This window comes from Anas acuta, chromosome 7 (assembly GCF_963932015.1).
Source record: "Anas acuta chromosome 7, bAnaAcu1.1, whole genome shotgun sequence".
In the NCBI taxonomy this organism is placed as follows: Eukaryota; Metazoa; Chordata; class Aves; order Anseriformes; family Anatidae; genus Anas; species Anas acuta.
Genome location: NC_088985.1, coordinates 15,533,852 through 15,560,288, shown reverse-complemented (window position 1 = coordinate 15,560,288; position 26,437 = coordinate 15,533,852). Strand labels below are relative to the sequence as shown.

General features: G+C 36.6%; 1 protein-coding gene across 8 annotated transcripts in view; it reads left to right on the top strand.

Annotated features, from left to right (window-relative positions):
* Positions 1–26,437, top strand: part of LRMDA (leucine rich melanocyte differentiation associated) — a 703,906-nt gene that overhangs the window by 176,342 nt on the left and 501,127 nt on the right. The window lies entirely within an intron of this gene.

Genomic DNA, 26,437 nt, shown 5'->3' with positions numbered 1-26,437 from the left:
TTTTCCAGGTAAAACAACCCTGTGCTACAAAACACAACACAACACACATGGATGGCCGAAATTGGAAATTTTTTAGCAGGTCCACCAGGATGGAAGCAAATGTTTTCCAAACCGTTCTAGGGAAAGGTGCCATTGCACTTCTACAGGTGTCTTTTGTTTTTAAAGGCTGTTTTTAATCATGTCAGGAAATTGTCTGGGGATTTGTAAGGTGAATGCAATGTGTAGAATTTTGACTTCATGTTTTTTTTTTTTTTTTTTTTTTTTGAATAATTTTGTTAGCACTGAATTTCTGAGTGCTACACAAAAAGAAGTGGACAGAAAAAAAAAAGAAAGAAAAAAGTCAAACCAAACCAAACTGAATTAAATATTCCACTTATTTCATTTAGATTGCAGCTGCCAACTGTATGGAAAGCTTACCATTGTTGCGTCCAACTTGCATTTCATATGCTTGACTCTTCATAATATTAATAGAACTCACCATCTTAAATTCCAGTGTGTCAAATAAGGATTATCTCTGTTGTGTCTTCATATTAATCATGACTAGCTTTTTAGTTTATTTATATAGACACATACAGCTGTATGCTGCTTTAATGCAAAATCTGCTAGTCACGAAAATCATTTTTCTGTGCCTATAACTAGCATACTCCTAAAATATATTTCTTGGGCTTATATATAAATTTCCTTAAATTAATTAGGAGATATGCATTTAATTTATTTTTTTTAATATAAAGACAGGTTTTAATCACAATAATGTATCACTGTAAGGGTGATTGCAGTCATAATTTACTTTTGTAAGTTATAGTTAGAGATCTTCTGTGATTGCTTTTTCCTTATAGACCCTTATCTACCATTCTGTCAGTCTGGCTATTTCCATATGAATATCTAAGCTCATTAGAATAATACCCAAAGCATGGTATGCTGCATTATTGTGCAGTTTAATAAGTGCTATGGCTGCTTCTCTCAGCAATCCTATAGGCTGATTTTCTGTTTTTTGCAGACCACTGCCATTGTTTGCTGAGTGCCCATGTGGGAGCACTTTTTGTGATCTAGTGCTTTGCCTCGTATAATACTGATTCAGAAAAACAGCACGCTTAGAGAGAAACATTAATTAGGTGCAAAGAGCGAGTTACTCCATGCTTCAGGGGCGGGGGGAGAAGGGTAGGGAGGAAGGAGGGAAGTACAGCAAATAAATTATCTCCTATTTGTGCAATGTTTTATGGTTGTCAGCTGTCTGTTGCCAAAGAACCACCATGGAGTTAAATGCTTGTGACACCTTGCCCAGTCAAGGTATAGCAAAAGCCTGTTATGGAACTCGCTTTGTGACAACCTGTGCTAGTTTATATTAGCTTAACCAATCACTTTTTTCTGTGCTTGGCAAAATTTGTTAAATTAATTCAGTTGCAATTAGCAGATTTATGGGAAAGTACCCTGTTATCCTTTAATTGGAGAGCATAAAACTACAAACTGAATCTGCTGGTTCTATTTGTGTAATAGGCAATCTATCTACGACAAGGTTTGATCGATGGAGTCGTATGATGCCCTTGCCTTGTTTTATATTGGCTGTCAGCTCTTAACTGGGACTGAAGTATCTGGGTAACAAAAATTGATATAATGACTTAATGCGCCTTATTCTCTTTGAGCTACATCAGTTTAGAGCACTTCTGAGAGAAAAATGTCTGGAAAATATCAGGGAGTCATTTATCAACCTGTTTTCATTAGCATACTGCCTAGCACTGGCAAGGATTTGAATAAAAAAAAAAGCAGGATGGTACAATTTATTTCAGGTCTCATATTTCTTGGATGAAAGGAGACTTCTAATAAATGGAAAATATAGAAAGATGCATTTCTTGCTGATTTTTCCTAAATAAAAGCTGTGCAAAAACATATTTTCATTGTGATTGATAATAAGTCAGGAAGTGTGTATGTATGAAGATAATCAGAAAATTAACAACAGTACCCTTTATTACTATCTTCTTTTAATTTATTTGAGGTATACTGCTGAATAACTTCCCTGTCTGCTATGTGAACATTTGAAAATTTGTGTGTGGGAGTGGTAGGGGGCTGTCATCACAGAGGGCTTTATAAAAACTTAAAATCTGATCTCTTTAAAGATAAAGCTGTTAAGCTATTCAAGAGTCGGCTGAAAGTGAAATAGGCACTGATCAAAATGTTTGTATAGTGGGCAAAAAGTGTGCACTGTTTCAAGTCATTTGTCCTACCTCCTCTTATGATGCTAACCAGAAGAGGTAATAATAACTGAAAAGCAGTTGTGTGCAAGTAAGTCCTTTTTGCATGAAATTTTTATGCATCAGTCAGGCTGCATACAGTGTGCCTAATGTATAAAATAAATTGGTGCATAAATCAGATTATGAGCAGCATGTAGGCAGGTCTGCATTTGCACACAGGAATCAAATCCAGGCATGGCAAATTCGCATTTTAACCTCTAGCATGAGGATTTATCAGGTGGCTGTTGCATGCTTAATTTTCGTAAAAGAAAAATAATAATAATATAAAAAAAAAATACACTCCCAGTGCTCGCATCCCAAACCTGAATGTAACAGAATGCAGAAAGGTCCTGAAAATAAGAGGACTTGTGGACATGCACAGCATTATATTGTGACCCTTTCTATAGCTTCTAATTATTTCAAGGATTTGGAATGCCAATCAATAGAAAGTGATTTATGATTGGTATAAGCAATTGCACATGGCTTCACATTGATCAGTATGCAGATTCCCTGACATAAGAAGTTATTATCTATGACAGATACTTGTCTAACTGCTAATTGAATTGCACGTTTTTCCATCATTGTTATCAAACTACACCAAATATAGACCATAACTTTGTTGCTCTTTGCATGTGAAAATGAAACTATGATGAACAGCAAGTGTCAGAATATAGGTTGTCTGACAGTAACCACTATTTATTGATGCAAGTTGTGCTTGCTATAAGATGACAATATCACCCAGTGTTGCCATGACAATCAAAATGAGTGTTGGGCCCATGATATTTTCTACAATTCAGAAGAAAATCTATTAAATCTAAGTTCCATATTGCTTGTTACCCTCTAACCTGTCTCTAGGACATGTACTGGTGCTCTAGTAAAGGAGTCTTAGTAGTATATGGATGCTTCACCATCTCCTTTTATTCCCTGAACATTCTTCTTAATCATTCTGATTAGGTGGTCTAAAAGCAGTTGTGTTTTTATGCAGTGGCCTTTCCAAGAGATTTTGTTTAAAGTTAAAATATGTTTGATGTCCAATTGCTCAAATGCTCAGTGGGCTTGCCACTCGTTGCAGTGTTAATGAACATTAACCAAAGTGTTAAAACCTATCTCACTGTGTAATGCCTAAGTGATGCTGATTGTTTCACTCATCTACCTGTTGGAGCTTTCCTTAACGAACCATGAGATATTTGAGTAGGAGCTATGCAGTACTGAGTATAGCAAAGCCTCTTCTTTGATTGATACTCATGCACTTCACATTTGCTTTCTGTACTTCAGCTGTCTTCTTTTCTCTGATCTATAATAATTTAACCCCAAACAAAAGACTATTTTAGTTTTGTTTATGTACATTAAGCCATTGTGACTGAGAATGACGGCCTCCATTCTGCAGTATGCCTGATCGTGTCTGGTAATTCTACTACTTCTGAAAATACACAGCATCCTTAATGGGAAACTCTAAGACTTTGTATGTCTTTCCAGAGCAAGTGTGTGAGATGCCTGTGTTTGTTGATGATTGAACCATGTAGAGCCTATCTCAGCTGCATGAAAGATTTGCAATGAAATAATTCAAATATACCATAGAATACAATAATTAAGAAGCAGGAGATCTGCTTTGGATTGTGATCTATAGTGTCCCAGTCACCACCCAGCCAGCCACCTTCAGGAGACAAAGTAACTCCCAAGTATAGAAAGATGGCCCACAGACCACCTGGACATGGAGCAGAATGGATTCCTATTTTTGTGTGATGCAGTCATTAATATGATGCCACTATACATTGTTTGCATTGTCTTGTGGATGCACATTTTCTGCATTTACAATGCAATGTCTTTTTGCTGTTTCTAAAATGCTAGGCTGTGGATTTCCTTTACAGCGTTGTTTTTATGTTACTGGCTCATTTAATCCAAATTTAGTGAGAGAGTATGGGGATTCCTTTCTCTGTTGCTTCTCTCCCGTTCTTTTTGGCCTTGGTTTAACATGGGAAAACTCTGTAAAACAGAAATGTGTGAAAATCTTTTTCACAACCGTTTTTTCTAATTTACCATTTACCTCCAGAACACAAATAACCTAAGAACTGCTTTGAGTTCTGATTCTTGTTTCTGATCAGGATGCTTTCCTGCATCTTCCACAAGTGGAAAAGATATTCTTACATACTTGCATATTCTACAACCTCTGTTCAATTTTTTCACCTGCTTATATTTTTATCAGATAAACTCTTTCTCCTTGTTAAAAGATGTCACGGCTGGATATGGCATCAAGTAAGGCTGTGGCTGTCATGATCAATGTTTGGAGACTGGGGAGTGCACGATTTCCAGAAGTAATAATTTCACTGAGGTTCCAACCACCTGAAACAGTGTAGAAGAACTTTATTTTTTAGAGCACTTGTAATAACCAAACTTTGGGCAAGGACCATGCTGATATAGGCACCCAAAATCTAAGAATAAATGTGTGCTTCCAAAATACAATTTATTTTGAAATGTATAAAAACATCTATTGCAATTTTAAATGAAGATGTTCAGTGTCTGTTTTTATGGCATGATTTCCCTTTATACTTTGTGTATCTTCACAATTGAAGATGGTAAGAGAGTTGAGAAATCTGTATCTGTGAATACAGAACTGGTAAATAACGGAGATAAACAGGTTCTAGTGTGGATCAGAAGTTGCTTTTATTTTGGGTGATGAAGCAAAATGCTCATGTATTTTAAAAGTGGTGCTTGTGAAGTTCACACAGATTCAGTGCAATGCGATCTTGACACCTAAATCCACAAGAAACATGTAGCCTATTAATACCAGCTAGTATGGATGATCAGAATGGATTCAAAAGCCATAACTGCAGTTCTCTGTACATATTTTCCCTGAGAAAAAAAAAAAAAAGATAAAGTGCATCATTATTTTTTTTGTCTTCAAGTCCTTGAAATATTTGAAATAGGATCATGTTTGTGCACTGAGGATAAAATGGAAGTTTGTTAGTCTTCTTCACAGAGAGAAGAGTGAAAAGAGTAGCAGATAATGGATATATTAGGGCAGAGCTGATTTAAAGATCATCTTAACACATCTTAGCTAAACATGAGAAAAAAAATTGATTCCAGTTACTATTGGAATTGAAAACTGTGGGAACAAGAAAGAGTCACCTGGCAGTAAGAGATAGATACTGGTTGCATAGAGTTTATCTTCATAATGGAGCTGTTTGGAATGTATTCCATTAATAAATATATTTTAAAATATGTTCAACTGAGCAGTGTGTACTAGGACATATAATGGTGTTTAACTATGAAACAAAATTTCAAAATAGTTTGCATTAAAGCACTTGGAACATAAAGACATGCAAACTGAAACACATTTTATATCTATTAAGACATCTCACTTGTTAGTGTCTAGATACATAATCTGTGTAGTACACTTTGCAAATCTTCCAAGCATTTTGATAAAGCATCTGATAAATGGTATAGAAGAATTTCCAGTGCTATGGTGCTCAACAGTTTATAAAAAAAAAAAAAAAAACAACCATGGGGGAGTGGGGAGGGGAGTTGTGCCACTGAAATTATTAAATGAATATTAGTGGTTTACCAATTACTGTAAGTACCTCTTTTTTTTTTTTCCACATTTCCTTTCTTGTCAGACTTCACCTGCACAAAATCGCTTATCTTTCTGAAAAATATATACACACTCGTGAGAGTATAAACACATCATTACACTTTCATGACAGATAAGCTTGCTCTGTTGGAGTGTAAACTCATTTTTCTTTAGGTGACCTTTAAATAGTATTGTGCTATTGGATGGGATTTAAATCAATAATTTTGTCAAAACAAAATGCAGTGTTGGTTTTTTTTTCTTTATCATTTAACCAGTTCTTTAAACTATAAAGGAAAAATGTATTTCCATGTCTTACACTCTATGAAAAAACATCTAAAATTCACTTAATAAGCTTGAAAAACATTATCTCTCTCCGTTGTTGTTAGTACTTAGTTTTATTTTGAAAAATGTTGAAACAGCAGCATAACATATAGTGTAACTATAATTAGTGACTTAATGCCTTTTCTGCATTCACATTGTAAAACAACAGTGTCCCAGGTGTGAGAAGGTTAAAATGAGAAGTACCCAGTAGTTATGAAGCAGCAATAATGAGTTTCCTTCTACTTACCATGGATTTGTGTGATATACAACTTGCAATTAAGCATGGCTTGGTGATTCAGTGATTAATGTATATACGACTCCTAAAGGAGCAGCACAGGCCTCCCGTCACATCCTTCATGATGTTTACAGCTGGGTACCTATTAACAGGAAGATGGAAAGGGCCATTTACAATTCAGTAACCTTTATGACAGTGAACTCTTTAATCAGCATTTTATTTCCTTTGTAACACTTTAGTCATCTACAAATGTCAGAATAAAATAGGGCTATGAAATATTTAGGATCGGCATGTGGAAATTGACTTCCTTGATTTAAGCTGCTGTGTCTTTTCATTTTGTTGTTTTGGGAGCTTTTACTTTTATTGAAAGACAATTTATAACTAAATGCTCCCAATAGTGACTAGTATTAGGGCCAGCGAAATTACAGAAATCTGTGTTCTTGTTCTGTAAAATGTTGATGGTTGCTTTGCTGGGTTATAATTTATTCAAATAAAAACATTAGCAGTAGGGTTCAGTTTTCAGAATACTTTTTCAGTGCATGTATAGCAGACTCGGTGAGTTTATGACAAAATATCCCAATGCGCTCTTAACAGTAATTAAGTATAAAGCATAACCTAAAATAATTTGTCATTTATGTGTACCTGTGTACATAAAATGCGTGTAGTGTTTTATTATTTTCTTAAAATGATTCTGGGGCTCTCAGACTTCCACAATAATTGTCTTGCACTTTGTATGATGATGATCATCACTCCTTAGCACTAGGAAGAAGTATTGTCCCTGCTTCAGTGAACTGTCGTAGAAATGCAAATTCTTCTAACCAAGTATTTGTGTTCATATATGTGTGTGCAGTTTGTGTATAGGTTATAAATAGGGATTTATCAGAATTTTGTCATAGTACTTAATTCCTGATAACTAGACTATTTAAAGTCAAAGCATGATCGAAACATTTGCCAGTTGGTACCATAACGTTGCTAAAATCAGTAAACTGGAAGGGGTTTCCTCTGTCTTGAAGGACAGGGCTTTGCCCTGCTAGGTGTATTTGAAACTTTTGATTTAGTCCTAAACTGCATTAAAACATTGCAGGAACATTGCTTTGGGTTGCAGCGTTAAGCCCAGCATGGTTTTAGTTCAATTCCCTGCTGCTATGTTGTAAAATACTGACCTGCTTGACTGGAAGTGTGCTTTCAGGGTTATTTCTAATTTCATATCACAGCAGCAGATTGGTAACAATAAAGGTAACTTCTCATTTTCTAGGTGTTAATGAGGTTTAATGCATTTGGGAGATGAAGATTTAGTCTGCTGGTCTCTGAGTAGGAGCTACAGCCTGATCTAAGTTAACTGCTTTATCTCTGTTTCAGTAGTGGTTTAGTGCATTGTGGTTTATTTTTAAAAAAAAAAAAAAAAAGAGAGAGAGAGAGAGACACTCTTAAAAATATTAAATATTTGGAAGACTTAACAGGACAGTGTTTAGAACACTTATGAATCCAGACTTTTTCTCACTGAAACATGTTGCTTTGAGAAAAAAATTGGTCAAAGAAGAGTTTCCCAAAGCTTTAACACTTTTCTCAGTGGTACATATTGATTTATTAAAAAACACTGCTTTTAACAAGCGGCCTTATTCCCCAGAAATGTATTCAAACTCCAAACAAGTTGGACAAACTGCAAATGTTTGGGATTTTGTGCTTTTCAGTCACAAGCTGCATAGCTGTTTCTCAGTTAAAAACCCTTTACTTGAAGTTGATGTTGAAGTTACATAAACTTACAGCTGTAATTCTGAAATACAGTGATGTTCAGACATGAATAATATATCTTGATTGTGACCATCCTTTCTTAACCTTAATATGTTTGTGTAATGTAGAGATTGCACCAAATTAGTGTTTTATGGAGTTAGGAATTGTGAAGGCTAAAGAAAATGGCCAGTTTTGTCCCAGAACTTGAGTATTGGTAATGGTATATATAAGACATGCATGAGATTATAAAAATTGGAAATTGGAGAGGGTGCAGTAGTGAGGATGAGACAAAAGATCACCATATGGATATCAGCTAATTTAATGCTAAATGGGGACATAATGTTGCTATGAAAAACTTTATCACATTGATGTTCATGACACACACGACTTGGAGAACGATACTTAGCAAGGAAGGAAAGACAGGTTACTAAATTTGTACGTTAAAAATGGACTGCTGTGTCCCTCACCGAGCCATGAAGATGAGGGCTTGTCAGGCCAGCTAATAGCTAAGTGGTAATAACTGGCACCTTTGGCAAGTAGTGGTGGACAGAATATTCAGTGTATGTTATCCTTGGCTACTCTATTAAATAGGAATTCGCCTGAGGAAATAGTCAACAATGATCAGGGAAAAGATATCAAATAGATTATATAATGCCAAGGAGGATGCCTCACTTGGTATGTGGTAGTTGGTGTAAGGGCATCATTTTTGATGATGCATTGTCCATCTTTTACTGCTGTAATGCTATATGCCTTGTAGTATACTATTTGCTGTATTGACCTACTTTTGAGCTGAATGTAATGGAATGTATATTATTTCTTTAAATAAGGAATGAGAAATAAACAAGAGATTTAAATTAAGAGACAAAAGTGTATACAGTTAGAGACAACGAGCCTGAGAACTGGCATTGGATTAATTCAGTGCTGTGTGTGCTGCTTGAAAATACAACTGAAAGTTTATATGATAAAAATGATGGAGTGTACATAAAGACAGCGTACTTTGTTGGCATTAGTACTCTAAAATAAATATGTTTATTTTAATATTACATCATCTTCTGAAGAAAAATACATGTTTCATATGAAAAACAAAACCTATGTCCTATTTGGAGAAGGACTTAGGTTACCTGCATGGATGTGTTTTTGTAATTGCTGGGTCATTGGGAGGAGATATCTCTGTGGTATTAGTTCGGGTACTGCCTTGTTTTACTTTTTGTAGTGTCTTTTACATGAAACACTCAAAGATATCCTAAATGTTACAACCATTGTAAAGAGGGTAGATATAGGAAGTAACCCATATTAATAGGCGAAAACAGAGAGGCATAACTTTTTTTTGATGGCCTGATGTTAGTCTTCGTGGGGGGTAAGGAGGGTAGTGTTTTCCCTATGTGACATCCCACTTCCAGGGTACAGATATTGTACCCAGTGATAATGGAGGAAGCAAGCCCATGTGCAGGCAAGTGCTCTGATGCATAATCTGAGAAGGGAAGCTCTGTGAGTTAGTGCTATCAGGTCTCGACTGCTGGGGGCCTTCTCTTGAGACTTCAGACGCTTGGTGTTTTTACAGGTCCCTTGCAGTTTCACAGCTGTGTAATGTTGCCATCTTTTTACTAGGATTATTTAAATATTTATCCTTTCTTGCTACTTGACCTTTCCTGCTTGGTTCTGGTTCCTGTGGCCAGCTTGCTTTGTGTTTCATGAGCTCAGTAAACCGTGGCCTTCAATTCCCTTGTTCTAGTATTTTCACTTAAGACCAGGAGTGATGAGCAAAAGGTTTCAGGCTCAATCCTTGAGCAAAGGGCCGCTGTGACAGGGATTATTATTTATTTGTCATCTTGGATGTAATAAGCTGTAGGTACAGCATCGAGAGCCCTTGATTTATTGCGCTGTCGACTGCCACTAGCAGGACGTCTGCTGTACCATGCAGGATGAATACCACACTGTCAGCTCTGTCGATCTGTCTCTGCCATTGCGCTCTCTCTCATAACACATTCCCATTTCATGCCAGAATACATAAACAATCTTTCATTATTTTGATGCCTTTTTCATATTTGTTCTTTACAGAACATAAAGTTTGAATTTATGGGTTTCCTTTACATTATTTCAACACACTCCACCATTTTCCGGGTTTGTGGTTTAACTCTCAGAAATTGGCTGCCAGGTGATTTAGTTATTTTGGCTTTCTAGTTTTATAGTTATTTAATATCACAGTGCCAGATACTGAAAAAATGTAGTGTATAGTAGGTATGGGATTTGCAGTCAGACTCTGTCATCAGCAAAACATGGCCATGGGGACGCAATGTGGAAATTAAAAGCTAGGCATGCAGAGCAGGAAATACTCCTTCCAACCCTCATTTTTAATTTATTTAAATACTTTTCCAAAACATTTTTCCTTAGATGCTGTTATGAACGTAATGGAGACCCGTTTAATTGGAACAGAACATGTGAATAGTGAGCAAGCCATTTCCCTTGAATAATTGTAATTAAGGGAATTTCTAACTTGTTGGCAGAAACATTGCTTCAGCGCTTCTCCAATACTTACTATAGTTGGGGCAAGAGGAGGAAATACTGCCCAGAAAATTGTCTGCTTCATGCTACGCATTCTTCACACTTTACAGTGGTGATGGACATCTCTTTCTGTCCTCTAATTTTGTTTACCTATGTGTTTTTTGATGGTTTTTTTTGTTGTTTTCCCTTTTAATACTCCCAAGTAGATTACTCATTAAACTCCAAGTAACTGAAAGTCATTGCTCAAATGAGTGAACTTAAATGTCGCTATAAATACAGCAAGTCAAATATGAATATATGTCAAAATAGTTAAAATTGTGTTATAAAAAAGGCTTATGAGTGGTATTAAAAAAATTATTGCAAACTGTGAAGAGCATGAACCAGAAAATGTGACGTGCTCCTGCCAATGTAACAGGCATACATAACGGGGTCATGTGAACAGGCTTTAGTGCAGGGACAGAAGATTAGACTGTAATGTCTTTGGGGAGGGCATGGGAGGAGAAAGGAAGGTGTCATCTAATGTTTTCTGTACAGATTGCTATGGTAGAGGGATCTGTTTCTGAGTGGGGCTTGAGATGATACAAATGATTTACTATGATCACTAAGGTTACTTCAAGTTTCTCATGTACACAAACAGTTGCAAGGTAAAAATGCAGAATTATTCCATCATACTGCCCTGTGTTTTCTAGGTGACATATATTAACATCTAATAAAGACATGTTCATGGGTGAGTTTGTGTGCAAAGCGTGCAAAATTTTTGTGTTCCAGAGGAAGATGAATAATAGCTCTTAAATATTCTTCTGTAAAATAAAGTAGGGTGTTGTTCCCCCCCCCGGCCTTGGTGAAAACATTCCAGTGCATTTTATTGCTTTGTGTTTTTTTTTTCTTTTTTTCCCCTAAAAGGAGAGAGAAAGCTTGGCTGTACCACTGATACTGTATCTGTTGAAAAGAAACGTGTTTTAATTGGCTGTGAAAATAGGCATATTTCTCTAGGATGTTAACAAATGTGGATTTCACTGTATAAATGCACGATAATAATTGTCAGTTCTTCCTCCCTAATACAGCCTTCATTAGGACAGCTGGGAATATGCTTAGCTCACATTACATAGTGAAGATTTGTTCTAGCTGCAAAGAAACTGGAGTTAATTAATAGGAGAAATTTGTTTTGTGTCCCTGGTAAAAAAGGCTGTGCAGGTTGGTGTTGTCAGCAAGAGCTGCTTGTCACTTTGACCTGCTCTGTTAAGTGTTTGATGTGTTTTCTCAGAGTAATCTGTGAATAACATTACATCCAACCAGCAGAGAAACAGAGGGAGCGATAGCAGAATTAATATCTGAAAGCGTTGATAATTATATATCAGAATCTAATTTTTAGCACAGAAAATGTGTTAATGACAGAGAAGAAAACAAAAACCACTAGCTTCTCCCAGCAGGATCCAAAGTGTCATTTATTATTTCTCAGCTGGATATCTATCAAGTTTATGGGTTAATTTTTCTGTAGACTGTTATTTATGGGTTTTTGTTTGTTTTCAGCCATCATTACTAACAATACGGTTAATAGCAATCATTTGTTATCCGGCACCAGCGGTGATGCTTCAGATGCAAGCAGTGAACTGAGAATACTCATTTGGTAGCTGAATAAGGCTTTGACAGGGCCCATTTATAACAAGCTCATTCCATAATGTCCAGCCTATTAATAAAATTTTGTTGCTGTCTAATTAGAGGTGTCTGATGTGTATAGTAGCACAGCAAAGAAGACTTTCTTCTGCTGCTCTTCAGTTCTACAGTATTGTACCTAAAAATGTATTTGAGACCAGTGGTTCATAAAATACAAGTGGAGTGTTACTCCTAGGTTCTGTCTTTCATAACCAGTGAAATACAAATTGTGTGACAGGAAGGCCCTGGTCAGAAACAGGGTGTTGGGAGAAGGTTGTTATTTTCACTAGCTAGGATCACCCACAAGTCTCTCATTTTTCTCCTCCTTTGTCTGTTTTCTTCTATTGGCTGAATGTTCAGGTTTTATCTAAAAATAACTAATAAGGTAAAATTATATATGCAATGCAGTAATTACATGAATGTGAATGTGTATGCAGACAGCATCTGATTCTTGGGTGTGTCAGCATGTCTTTGACAAAAGAACAGTTTGGTGCCTGAGGAAAGGGGTGTTGGTGAGGGAAAAAGGCTTGGGCCTGACCGTCAGTTTTTTTTTTTCTTCTTCCTTCTACTTGGAGACGTGGCAAAGCAGCAGCATGCTCTGAACTTAGCAGTAAGGGATACTTAGGGGTTTAACGAGAACTGAAAACAGGCTCCTCTAACCAAGCAACTCCCAGAATATTTGGAGCGTGTTGTACAGCTCATGTAAAGATCTTTCATTCAGAGTTTTCAAAATATTTCTTTAGCAGTGAATCAAATAGTGTATTCACAAAATTGCTGCAAGTGAGCAGTTTGTAAACCAAAAGACAATTAGGTGAAAAAATTTCCTCAAGGACATGGAAATTGGTTGTGGGCAAGGGCTCTGAAGGCTTCAGTTCCTCTGTGAGGTATTTCATGCCAGCTTTGTGTTTCTGTTCCTAAAATATCCCGTCAGGAACATTCTTGTTCTAGTTTGTTTTTACAGGTAGAGTCAAGTATATGATAATGATGAAAATGAGTTAATTTCCATTTCATACAGCTATTTTGCTTGCTTAACCACCGATTTAATGATAACATATACTCTACCGCTCTGCTTTAACTCTGCTGTAGTCAAATGTTTGAAGAATTTTGTCATTTGTAACTACTGTTACGGCATTTTTTTTTTCTAAGTTGCAGCACCATGTTTTAGCAAGTATTTTGATACTAATTAAGCAACAAATACTAGTAGAAGTTAGTGCATGCTTAGAATATTGTGCTTCTGAACTGAGAAAAGGAAACAGGTAAAACAGTGGTGTATGATTTAATATCACTTCATTGCTAGGTAACAGTTTGTTTCCTGAGTTGTCATCTATGGTGTTTTGTTGTTTTTTTTTTTTTCAGTTGAAATTTAAATCTTTGTAAATTACCTTTTGCATAAAGCCACATCTGTTTTTGGTGTGCTATTTTCCCAGAATGTTGCTTTTAAGACAGCATGTTTTATGCAAGAAAATTAGGTGAGGTTTTAACTTGAAGTTGCCATGAAACTGTTCTGTGGATTTCAGCTGGCAGAGAATCTGTATGTGCTGGTGAGGTTCGTGTCCCCCCCCTGCTCTTGACATAGAGCTTATCAACCCTTAATTAGTGATACATTTTCTCCTTGTGATTTCTATTGATGTTTTGTAGAGCTGAAGATGAATTGAGCCTCAACCTGACCAGAGTACGAATTGTTTTAGAAAATTCAGCAAACATCTCTCTCTCCCTTTCTCTGTCTGTCTCTCTCTTTCTCTATTCCTCCCGATAGGAAAGGTGAAAAGCTGCACGATAGAAATCAGGTTCGGTATTAGTGGTTTTGCTTGCCTGTGCAATAGAAAACGACAAGCGTCAGGGCCTCAGTCAGCAGATCGGGGAGACACAGATGGGAGGCGAAAAGCTCCCTCGTGGCAGCAGCAGGGCTTGGATGTGATTGTGAGAGCCAGGATGAAGTCAGCACTGACAAAGTGTGTGGATTGATGGATGGACAAAGCTGGGAACTGGATGTGAGAATGGATGAGGGCAGAGGGGGAATTTAACACAGACAAACAGAATGAAAGACAGAGAGGAATTGCCTGCTAAAGTATTCCAGCACTCAGAGCCCACAGCAATTTACTTACTGCTAACCGAACACAGGAGGATTCTTTGCATCTTTGCAGATTTTCTTAAAATATATGAAGAAACCAAGCAGCAGAAGGAGCTAACAAATTCCTGTTAGTGCTTTTTATTGCCATCTCTCTCTCCTTTTATTTATTATTTTTGAGACTCACTCACACTCAGTTAATTCAAACTGAGCACTTGATTATTTTCAATAAGTTCACACAGTATGCTAGAGCAGAATAAATTTTATTTCCACAGCCGTTATTTTAATGTTTCCACTAAATTTACTTTAATCAGTTATTGTTGCTTTTGCTATCGTAAATAAAAATATTTATTTCCCTTGCAAACTGTGCTCCTGCTAGGAGGCACACCTTTGGTACTGCATTCAGATGCATGAAGATAATAAACCCATTATGTACATTTTCTTTTTAAAGAAGAAAAATCAGTTGCTTTCCCACTTACATACAGTCTCGTTGCCACAATATCATTGTCTAATTTTCTAGGAGGAACAGACCTGTAGCTTTAGACTACTACCAAATTTTATTTACATGAGAGGATCGCAAAGTACTTCTTATTTATTTCACTAGTTATACAGAAACAGAAGGGTTTGGATTACTGTACTGGAGCAAATCAATGGGTCTTAATTTTATCAACTGCTTCAGTTTTGGAAATGTAAATACTTCAGCAAAAAATGCAAATGAAAATGAATTTACCTACAGCAGAGTGGGCAAAATACTGTCTGCTGGCAACTTTGGGGGTTGTGTTGGCCCCAGTGGAATTCCTTCGGGTTCAGAGAGACACTTTGAAGAGTGTGGTTTGGCCCCAGCTACCACCTCCTCCCTTGCCTCAGCAGATGAAGAAAGTGAATACAGTGTGATAACAAGGCATTTCCGTGTAGTGCCCTAATGTGCTTTCAACTGGGGAAAAATGCAATTGATCAGAGTAAAGAGAAACTATTCTTCAATTGTTGGCTTCAGTAGTATGTTGGAAACAGCTATTTACATAGTAATATAATGTGTTTAATTGAATTTTAACAAAGGCAATTTCATTCTCTGCATGTCAATGTATAAATTGCTATTAAGATAATTATAGTATATTGTTTTTACTGATGAGTTTTCCAGAGCGTTCCTGCAACACATAACCATCCTTAAACTAGAGAATTTGTCTTTGTTAATAGAATCTCCACACATTTCCAGGGAATTATTTTGGACTTAGAAAGAAGCATGAAAGTTATGTGGGGCCAAAGTAGTATTGTTGATGTTGCATGATATATTTGGTAATCTGTTGTTGAAACTCGTGGTCACATGCAGTGGTTTCTGGATGTGGGCACTGAGGGTACTGAACACATTGCCAGTATTTGGAAAGCATGGGAATTACTGATGTGAGCTGTTTCTACCATCTTCTGCTTTGTCCTGTGCTCTCTCTTTGAGGAATCTTTAAATCAGGTAGAGCAATTCTGGTCACACTGATAGAAGAGGGCGTGGTTGTACTTCCCTTAGGCAGTGATTATATTAAAAATAAAAATAAAAAAATCTCTCTGGAAAGAGAGAGGAAGCAACTGGATATGATCTCAATTTCTTAGCACTTTTTGTTTAGGAAGGTAAGATTATCAAAATGACAAATAAGGGAGCTTTTCTTAGCACAACTAGGAAGTGGTTTCTTAGGGGATAAAGGTTTTTAGCTTAGATTACATAATTTACATTTATTTACTTTATTTTTAAGAGTGATTTGGCTAACCTCAGAGGATGATTGCTGCATCGACTACTCTTTCAAGGAACCGATGCCATGGAAAGATCGCCTGGGAGAGGGAATAAAATTTTGTTCTGGTGTGGAGTTCCTTGACAGGAAAAAAAAATACATATATGTCTGATCTGCAGTTTCTCACTTTCGATCTTCCATTTCGCTTAAGTTTTTGAATAGGGAACTATAGTGAAAATTAAGACCCTGTAATTCTGTGTCATGTGTCCTGGATGTTTAGAGGTGTGATTTATTTATTTACTCTGAAGTAAGACAGTAGGGTTCTTACTGCTGTGGGCAAGTTCTTTTGGGAGTGTGTCAGATCAAATATTACTGTACATGCAGCTGTACGCAGCCCTGATATAAGTCCCTTCTGCCATGTCATTAACGGGCCCCTCTGCAGTGTTATGAGAAGAAAACATTGTTTGTTTGTTTGGCAGTTACGGTTTCTGGTAAGTATGTAAACAAAAAGAACTGCTGGTCATTTATATAGGTAAGCCTAACTTAAGGCTGGTCCTTCTCAGTGTAGCTGTATTTTTGATGGTCTGCTTTGGTTGTCTTGTTCATATGGATTTTGTCATGATGTCTCCTTAATATAGATTGAAGAGTCAGTAAGTACTATGTTGAACATAGATGCCTAAAACACATCTGCAGTTTGCAGCCATTTTCGGTATCTGTCACATTTTGCTTTAGTCGTCTGTATGTCTATATTTCTGTAAAAACACAGGGATTTGGTGTTTGTTCTACTAGCATAAAGTACTAATAGAGTATGGCCACATGTTCACTATACTTTTTCATAATATTTTTTGTAGTCATCCCATTAAGGAATCAGCATTAACTGTTAGAGCTAAACTAATGGCTCAAACTGAACTTTCTGATGTCCCTGGCTGATGAGGCACCAAGAAAAATGTCTGGTCTTTCAGAATAAGTACTAGAGTGTGTTGTTTACATTACAAAAAGCTGTCAAGTACTTTTTAATAAACCTTACCTTAGTAAAATCATTATACTTTTGGAATATTAATGTAGTACTGTGCCATGGTCATTCACAGGGATTGTGAAAAGACTGCTTAATTTATTCTGTTCAGTACTGTCTGATGGAATCTTCTCTTTTCCTGCCAGGCAGTAAAGTACACAGGAGTTTTGGGCACCCTCAAAATAGGCTCCTCCATATGGAGAATGAAAAGTATTTGCCTTTCTGACAAATCACGAGCTACTTTGTGGGTAACATAGGTAACGTCAATTCACCGCTATGTTAGTTCCTGATTTCAAATAGTGAAATAACAATCTGCTTTTGAAGGAGGAACTTACTGATGACCAGATCGCTGGATCTTAGTTAACATGCTGCAAATCTTCCCTTGTAGTTAATGGTTACTTCCTGGCCTGGTCTTCTGGGTGTGCATTCATTCAGAATTGTTGCATACATAACTTCAAGGAGATTTTTCTTTGTTAGTCTGTTTGAAGTGGAATTTATACTTCAGTTTTGATTTTTAGTTATAGTATTTTTTTTAATCATGCTATTACTAGACTTCTGTAGCAATGATCATTTTCAGATTATATAGTGAAAATTTTTATCGTCTTGTTGATTAAAAAAATCAGTCACTGCAAATAAGAAATATAAGTAGAGACAAATGACTCCCTTTTTACTTTTTTTTATTTTTAATTTTTATTTTACATTTATTGTGTATCCAATCTGGTGGCCTCTACTACTTAACTTAATTTTTATAAACAGTAGAGTCTGTAACATGTTTCCTCCACGTAAGAAGAAAGCAAATCTGTTTATAATAAATCTTAGTGTGGTATGTGTGCTATCATTTCCTTCATTTGACCTTGGTGGAGCAGGCTGATGGGGCAGTGAAAAGTATGATATGAAAAATGAGTGAACAGAGCGAGGTGAGCAGTGAATCAGTCTTGTGTGTGATTAGCTGTGAAAATCTCACAAACATGACTCTGAGTCACTTTTCTTCTTCCTTTCTCTCCTGTTTCTCTCTCAAAGGTGTTTCTTTTCGGTGTATATTAGTCATTTAGAAGTTAACTAAAAGAACAGAGGCACTGTTTTAACACGAGTTGTGCTTTAATGGTTTTAGGTGATGAGAACAATGGTAAGTGTCTGAGGGTTCGCTATAGAAAATCACGGTCCATTTAAATTCGTATAGATCTATTGCTAAACAGCAGTAGTCATTGTATCACATTTAGAAACATGAATGTGACACTGATTTCAATATGGTACTGCAAATCTGCAGTTGTAACTGCAGATTCATTGAGACCCTATTTTGCCATGTCAAGTACTGTAAAAACATAATGCCAATAGAGTAAAACAAATCTCATTTGAAGTACATGTAGTCTATGCAAGTCTTTGACTTATTACAGGCACATTTTATTTTCTTAAGTTGTTCTATTTTGTGTCGTCTTCTGGGTGGTGCATTAAAAATCCAGCCGTGTGAGCGATCATGATTAGTTCACCAAATTACAGCAGAGATGATTTCAAATTTGGGGGTCCATAAGAAAGTTGTAACCCTTCCAAGATGGCTAAATCACTTGTCTGTGTTCATGAATACTGTATAATCTCTGTTATAGCACTAAATTTTGGAGCAGTTTCAAATTGATACCATGACTAAACAATACTGAGAGATACTTTGGTATTATTTGTGGTGAACCACTTGATACATTTTTGTATGTTTGTATATGTAGATGAATTCTCATCTTGTTTTGATTTTGGATGAAGCTTGGAAGATTGCTTTTGTTCAGACTTTTGGCCCTGGTCTAAGGGCACTTTTGTACCTTGTGTCAAGATCAGAACAACTGCTTACCTGGTACTGCTGCCATTCCTTTGTGGTAGAGGCCTATTAGTGCCAGCTGTGCCCTGATGAATCTCTTTCTGGAGCACACACCTGTACTGTGCTCACAGTGCTTCAAGGAGAGGAGTCCACCACAGCTTCCCTTCGTAAAACCTGGAGCAGGTATGAGAGCCCTTCTGAGCTTGCTTCCATACATTTTTATCTACCTGATTCTTCTAACTTGGATTTGGGGATCTTGGGTTTCTCAGTTGGCTCTTTCTGGAGATGCGATAGCATTAGAAGTGAAGAAACCCTTTATTCGCAAGCCTTTGAAAACAGAATTGCTTGTGGGATTATTGTTTTCCTGGCAGCTCATTGTCTGCCGAATTTTATTTTTGCGTGGGATGAACAAATTAATTCCAGTTTCAGAAAAAATGCATCCTAACCCATCTCTGTCCTGCTTTCTGTGTAGTTTGCAAGCAGTGGCAGGTTTACCAGGTTATAGGAGTTTCTTCTTACCCTGACTGATAAAATCACACCAGTAAAGGTGCTACTGTCATTAAGATGTGAATTATCCTGTCTGGGGAACTGGTAACAACAGGATAACCAGGTTACACTGGTTATCAAAAGAACTTGCAATGTAAAGTGTGTTTCAAGCGTGGAGGTAGGAAAAAGGTAAAGCTAATAGCACCTTCCCCTCCTCCCCCATGTATTTCAGGTAATTTTTGAAAGATGTCATGTCATAAACAAACCTATTTTCACTCTTAGTTGTCATGCCCTTTTGACAAAAAGGCTGTGAAAAGTCATAAAGAAATGACCATTTTATGAAGGGCATTATAAACTGCAAATGATAGCTTGCTTGATTTTATAATACTTTGTATCTAACTATTGAACTCATTTAGTGAATAGGAATATTTTGGCTTCTAATATCTTTATAACACAATTGTTTGCTTTTAGAAGAGAAATCATGCTATCTCATTAGTTTGATTGCTCTAAGTGGCATGCAGTTATATCCAGAAAACACCATGTCTCTCTAATCACGTAAAAATTGATAAGTTGCTAATGGAACTGTTTACCTTTAAAGTCGTTGAATGTATAGGATTGATCTGGAGGCCTGAGTTCTTTATGTTAGTAGCTGTTCTGTATACCATCTTCCTTGTTCAGGTGTTAATGCAATGTGGTTTTTCCTTTTGAAAAACAACTTTTTTAGATTGTGTTTATGCATAGTGAGCACGAATACATTTTTTATATTGGCTTGAATTTCAGTCTGATGTATCACCTCATTAGCAGCTCCTGTTTTTAGAAAATATTGAAAGACTTGTCTTAGGGGGCACAGAAATTCATTTTTCAGCCATTAACCTGCATTTTTAACAGTCTCAAATAGGTCTGGAAGTGAAGGTATTTATAAATTATACTTTGATTGAAATATAACACTTTTTGCTCTTCTGGCACAATTCAAGTGGATATCATTTATTATTTTCTAGGAACTCAAGTAGTGGATGTGTATTTGAAGACGGCATAGTATTATCACTAAGGCCCTATACTGAACTAACCCCCCTTGCCTTCCCTTCTCATCTTGCCCTTTTTTTCCCCACCCTACTCCCACCTTAAATCTCACCTGTCCCTCATGAAGGCTTTTTGGCATCTCTGCTAATGAGCTGATGCTGTCAAATTCATCTTTTTTTAAAGAGATACAGAATCTGTTCTCCTGAGGTGAAATATCAGGGCTTTCAGACTGTATTCTTCTTGTAAAATATAACCCAGATCCTTTATGATGAAATAGGCACTTTAGAGGCACCTGGGCTTATCTTTCAGTTTTTCTGCTCAGCTCTGTTATGCACAAAGGTCTTTTTCTAGGTGACATATCATGTTGTATTCCAAAGTACACTTTCTTTTAATTTACAACTTAATTTTCAACCTAATTCAGAAGATTGATACTATAATGCTATTTGCAGAAGTATTGAAATGTCAGTAAGTTTTATTGTAGTAATAAAGAGAATTCCATATATCACGCACTCTATAGGGATCCTTGCTTTTTGCATAGATCTTCATAGCAACAACCAGTGGCTAAATGCTGGCAATCATTAATTTTTAAAGACGACATGGTTATGATGAGTTGAGAAATTAAGACCGTAGTGAAGAATGAACTTTAATTTTTGACACTTTTTGTTAGAGTCCAAGAGGAGACAGAGGTAGATTGAGGATAGCAGGGGGAAGGCAGGGGAAGGAAGGAAGAAAAAAATGGCCCAAATCCCAGGTTCCTAATACTTAAAATGCTGTCTGCTCGTAAAAGATTTCAGTCAGGGAGAGGCCATCTTCGAGCTTCTCTTAACAAATGGGTATCAGTGGTCCATGAAATAATCAATGTCGATAATCCATCCTAGGGTCTGCCAATATGTTAATGGCTCTGCCGCATCGTTATTGCTACAAGGCCATAAATCATTTCCGTACCAGAATGCTTAGCAGTCGAGGACTCAAACCCCTAGCCTGGAATAAAATGCTGTCTCTTAACAATTAATGTCTAAACATTTTGCAGCTTTGTGCCTTGATTGTTTTCAGATGCTAAAAAAGTAAGTAGGACAGATTGTAAATCAATAAAACAATAAGACAAAGTGTTTTAATAATAGAAAGACTTGAAGTAAATCATAGTTCTGTGTTTATTATTGCTTTGGAGGTTATAGATGAATAGTACCAACTGGTAAAGGTTTAGTTAACAAGGAAAAATAAGTCTGGTATTGACATTTTGGGCATATGTTACATTTTCGTTTCAGAAAGTGAGGTAGATGGGGGTTAGCTTTATTATTTCTATTTTCAAAATGGGAGAATTGGAGCTAAGAAATGCCTGTATCTTTGAATTGCCATCCAACAGGAAGGAGGTCTTTTCTACTCTGCCCAGCAATACATCAATGCTCTTGCTCTGCATCTGGAGAACACCAGCACGTGGCCACCGGCACAAACAGCCGTGCTGAGCTGCAGGCAATCACAGGGGGCTCTTCCTTAGAAAACAGAGTTGGATCAAACTGATCTGACTTGTGTTAGTTTGTGTCAATTTAGTTCGCTATTAAAGGCAATGTAAAATGTGATGGTACGACACTAACTCTATTGTGTAGACACAGCTTGTTTGTGCCGATCGCTGTCTCTTGTTCTGCAGTTGAGTTCTAAGCTGAGTTTTGGTGGGGTTGTCACCAGTGAATAAACCAAAGTGTGAATGTTTCTGTACAGAGGAAGGTGTATGTGCCCTTCTCTCTACTTCTGCTCCAACTCTGTGTTGAGGCAAGGGATTGTATCTGCCCTATTTATTCCAAATATTAATACCACTTTATTTGCTGGTTTTTAACTAATGAAAGTGGAGCTTCATGTACACTTAACTAAAAATATATTAATTATCACAAGCAGTCTGAGTTTATGTAGCATAACATTCATGACCATCCATCAGGGGGTGAACCATTTCCAATAGCAGGTAAAGCCAGTATTTGTGAATGAACTCTCAATGAGTTTTTGTTTTGTTTTGTTTTCCTAATTTTCATCTATTCAGCATCGTATTTCACAGAAAAAGTGATTACCATGTATGTCTATATACAGGTGATGACTCATTTTCATGTTAGTATAAGAATGAATAAAGAAATGTGTATTTTTTTCAACTATTGTAAAAACCCTAACTTGTCAATTTTGTTAAGTTCTTGTGATTGCTGTGTTTGTACCTTTTTGGGTAATTTTTATTTTGATGCTCACTGGCCAAGAATGATATTTTCTCTTATCTGTCTTCTCTATCTCTTTACCTAAGTAAAGGTTTTTAAGTTAGAATTTTAAATGGTGATATTGATCCAACCAACCTTACATGTTGAATTTACATAATGTGTTGTTCAGATGAGGACAGAGCCAGATTCTTACCCTAAACACTCTAAACAACCCTCCCCCCTTCCCCGCATATGCAACTTTGTATAAGAGAATACAGGGAAGACTAATAGCAGTGGAAATTATAAGTGAGCTCATGGTTTATTTATTTATTTTTAGAGCACTGACTTGCCTAGCGTTAAGCAATTTGATATGATCATAGTTTATTTTGGTGCTCAGGATGTAAGGGCAGGAAGGAGCCAGAAAAACAGTGGCTCGGTATAGACAAAAAGACAATTAAAACTGATATGACTCTTAACAGAAGTGGCAACAGCAGCCAGGATGGAAGTAATTTATTCAAAAAATTGTCCAAATGCATAAACTGCACTGATGTATGGTACGGTGGTGGGACAGTGGAAAATGTGATAGTTGTTTCCGTTGTGTGAATTACTCAGGCAGGATGCCTTTGTGAAGTATGGGGGTTTGTTTAATGTTCTGACAACAATTTAGATCCTGTTATGGTTATTGCAGTGTAATGCAGTAGTAAAAATTGAACATGACACACCAGCAATTTATTATTTGTGTGTTTTTTAACCTTGAGTATCGGATTGTTTGTCCAAGCATATCCTTTGATTTGCTATGAAATTTATTGTTGATAAAAACAATCAGATTTCCATTAGAAGCAAAAAATTCATTTTTTTGCCATGAACCATAGATTTAGAAAAAATTCAAGCTCAGCTGCAGGACTTATGACAGGTAGGCTTATGACATTATATGGTAATTCAGCATGAAAGAATAATTGTGACACTCTACTTGGTGCTGGAGTATAATCGTGCTGTGAGGTTCAATTCACTGAAAGGCCAAATTATCTTCAACTACATTAGTCTGACAACCTATAATGCTTTGCAGAGGCAATTTGTAGATGTTTCACAGAATGCCAGCAAACATGGCTTACCATTATGTTACCCATTAACAAATTTGTGTAGAGGAAAAAAAGTAACTTTTCCATTTTCTTAACTGTTTTTGAGCTCTGGCATACAATAAATGTGTACTGGGTAATAACAGTGTATGCTTTGCTATTTGCTGTTGATTTTTAAACCTACAAGGGACATTACAAAATAGATTAATTTTTGAAGGGTTCTTTTTCAGAAATGTTTATACTTTTTGCACTTGAACAGCAATGCCCTAGCTTCTCTTGAAAGAGTAACAGGGAATCCAAGTGAAGGTTAAAAAGCAAGGCATATTTTTGCCATAAAGAGTAAGCAGTAGTGGACTACTTGGAAAATATTGCTGTGTTATAGTTTAAAGAGACCGAGCGTCTGTGATTTTTCTCTCTTGATCAAGTGGGAATCATGGCTGTTAGAAAATGGCATGGCCTTGACTGCCTTATGTGCACATTATCCATCTTTTCCATCCTGAACCTCTGAGCAGCTATAAAAGGGCAGCCTCTGTTTGTCTGAGAACAGAATTTTTGTTTCCTTTTGAGTCACAATATTTCCTAACTTCTCACTGGAGCTGATTTCAATGTGAGTGCAGCTGTAGCTCAGAAGAGTAGAATCAATACTCATTTGGCAGTGCAATATATAGTTAAGTCAGGATGAAGATCTGCTTGAGATCCAGCGTCTTGTGGTTTTCATCTGTAAATTAATTTTACACCAGCAGATTGTCCCTCTCAAGGTAGAAATGTGGAAATGGCCTATGCATCAAAATTCATATTAGATGGTACTTCAGAATGTTTGGAGTTTGTTGCCCATATCTCACAGCAGAAGGATCCCCCACTCATGGGCTGCTAAGGTGATGCTTCTGATGAGACTGTGATCAGAGGTGGAAGACTGACCCTTCTTTGGCCTCTTTCCTGGTGAGCGCAGTGGTTGCTCTGTAACTGAGAGCAACTGATATGTTATAGCCATTTTTGTCTGTTTCATTAAATATAATTTAGATAATTGGCTTAGCAGAGCTATCTTAAAAATTATGTGAAGAAGTTGATATGAAACTGCATTTGCTTAAGAACCGTGTGCTGTGTTGCTGTCTTGGTATCTCCTATTTGCCTTCTTAAGACTGGCTTCTGTGATGATGTCTTTGAGGCATTCCAAATATTTTACTAATTTTATGGGTGAAAGTAGCTAAGATTTTTATTTTTCTGACAGAGCAAAACAAAATTGTTCGAGCAGAAGAGTACCTTACTGATGTTAAAGCTGAGAAGAGACAGAAGGGTTTTATTGGCACTTTGTATCGCTGATGTTAACCTTGTTGTAAAATACCGTCTGCACGAACTGCTCTGGAGAAATATTTATTGAAGTCCATACACAGATTTTTTTTCCCCACTTTGTCATCCTTAAATTAAAATACAGTGATGCGTCTGCCTCTATCACCTGCAGATAATTCTGGAAACTAATTTGACGTTTTTTGTAATTGCAGACTGAGTTTTAGAACTGCTCATAATTAAACTCTTAGAAGAGTTTAGCTGTTGAAGCCCGTGCTGACAAAATTGCGTGCCTTATTGGTTACTAAATCTGCTGGATGCTTCTCTCTTCAACATCTTCTGTCAAGGAATTAATCCTGGAAAGTTATGGAAAGAATTGTTGAGTCTTTGATTTTGATTTCAGAACAGTGTCAGACAATTGTGTGTCTTGGAGTTTCTGAGAAGGTGACATACTCTCTTTCTCCTGCTTGTAGTTAATAGCAGAGAGCATTCAGTGCTGCAATACCCAAAGGGATGGGTTTGAGTGACTGCACAGGGAATGTGGATTGTTATCATTCTAGTCACAGGGCATTGCGTGAAATCACAGGCACTCTGCTCTTTAATACTGCCACTTCAACATAGCAGGCACTGTTACTCCTACTCTGCTTTTATGGTACTATGGTACATGTAATAACATTTTATTTGATAGTGGTGGTTTCTGTGATTTTTTTTTTGTTGTTGTTCTTTTTGTTGTTGTTGGTTGTTTTTTTCTTTGTTTAAGTACTAAGCTCTAAATCTTTAGTTCAGACATTGGAAGAAGTCAGGTTTACAACGATTTAAAAAATCCCAAATGCATTCTATTAGAGAAGAAAAAAAAGTCACAGAAAAGCGGGACTTGGTAGGAAGACCAGCCATATAAATATCTGGTCACTTTTGAAAGTTTTTTAAAATTACAGATGTGTTATAGTTAACGTCAGTCTTTGGTATTACATCGTGACCACAATCTAATTGTTGGAAGAAAGATAAAAAGAATCTTGATTAAATGCTGTGGTGTGCAGAACTCAGTAAACTAGGCAAAAATGCTATTAGAAGCATTTAAGTAATTTTTTTTTCTCCTTAAGAAGAGAACGTGAGTATGCCTCCATTCACTGATACCAGTTACTTTTTCTTGCTTAGAGGTCTCCATGACTGTGGGCAGTATCAATGAAGTAGAATTGTTTACCCAGAGAAAAATACCTACCAGCCACATGGCGCTAACTATGGCGTTTCAGTTGCAGTGTGTGGAGTTTTTGATTTGAGAGTCAGTTGTGTTGGTGTGTTAGGACCATAAGCCTCTAACCAGGGACTCTGCTAAGAGAGGAATAATTGATTGGCTCCAAACTAAAGTAAATTGTTTTTAATTTTTATGGGGAAGTAGTTGAAGGAAAGACTAAGATCATCAGGTAAGAGGGACATAGGATAGTTTTATAATGGGAAAAGATTTTTATAGGAGAAAAAAAATCATATCAAGTAACATTATTTTGCAGACTATGGAGTCCCAGTTGTATAGTTAAGGACATGCTGCAGCATTAATGTTTACGCATAACGCTT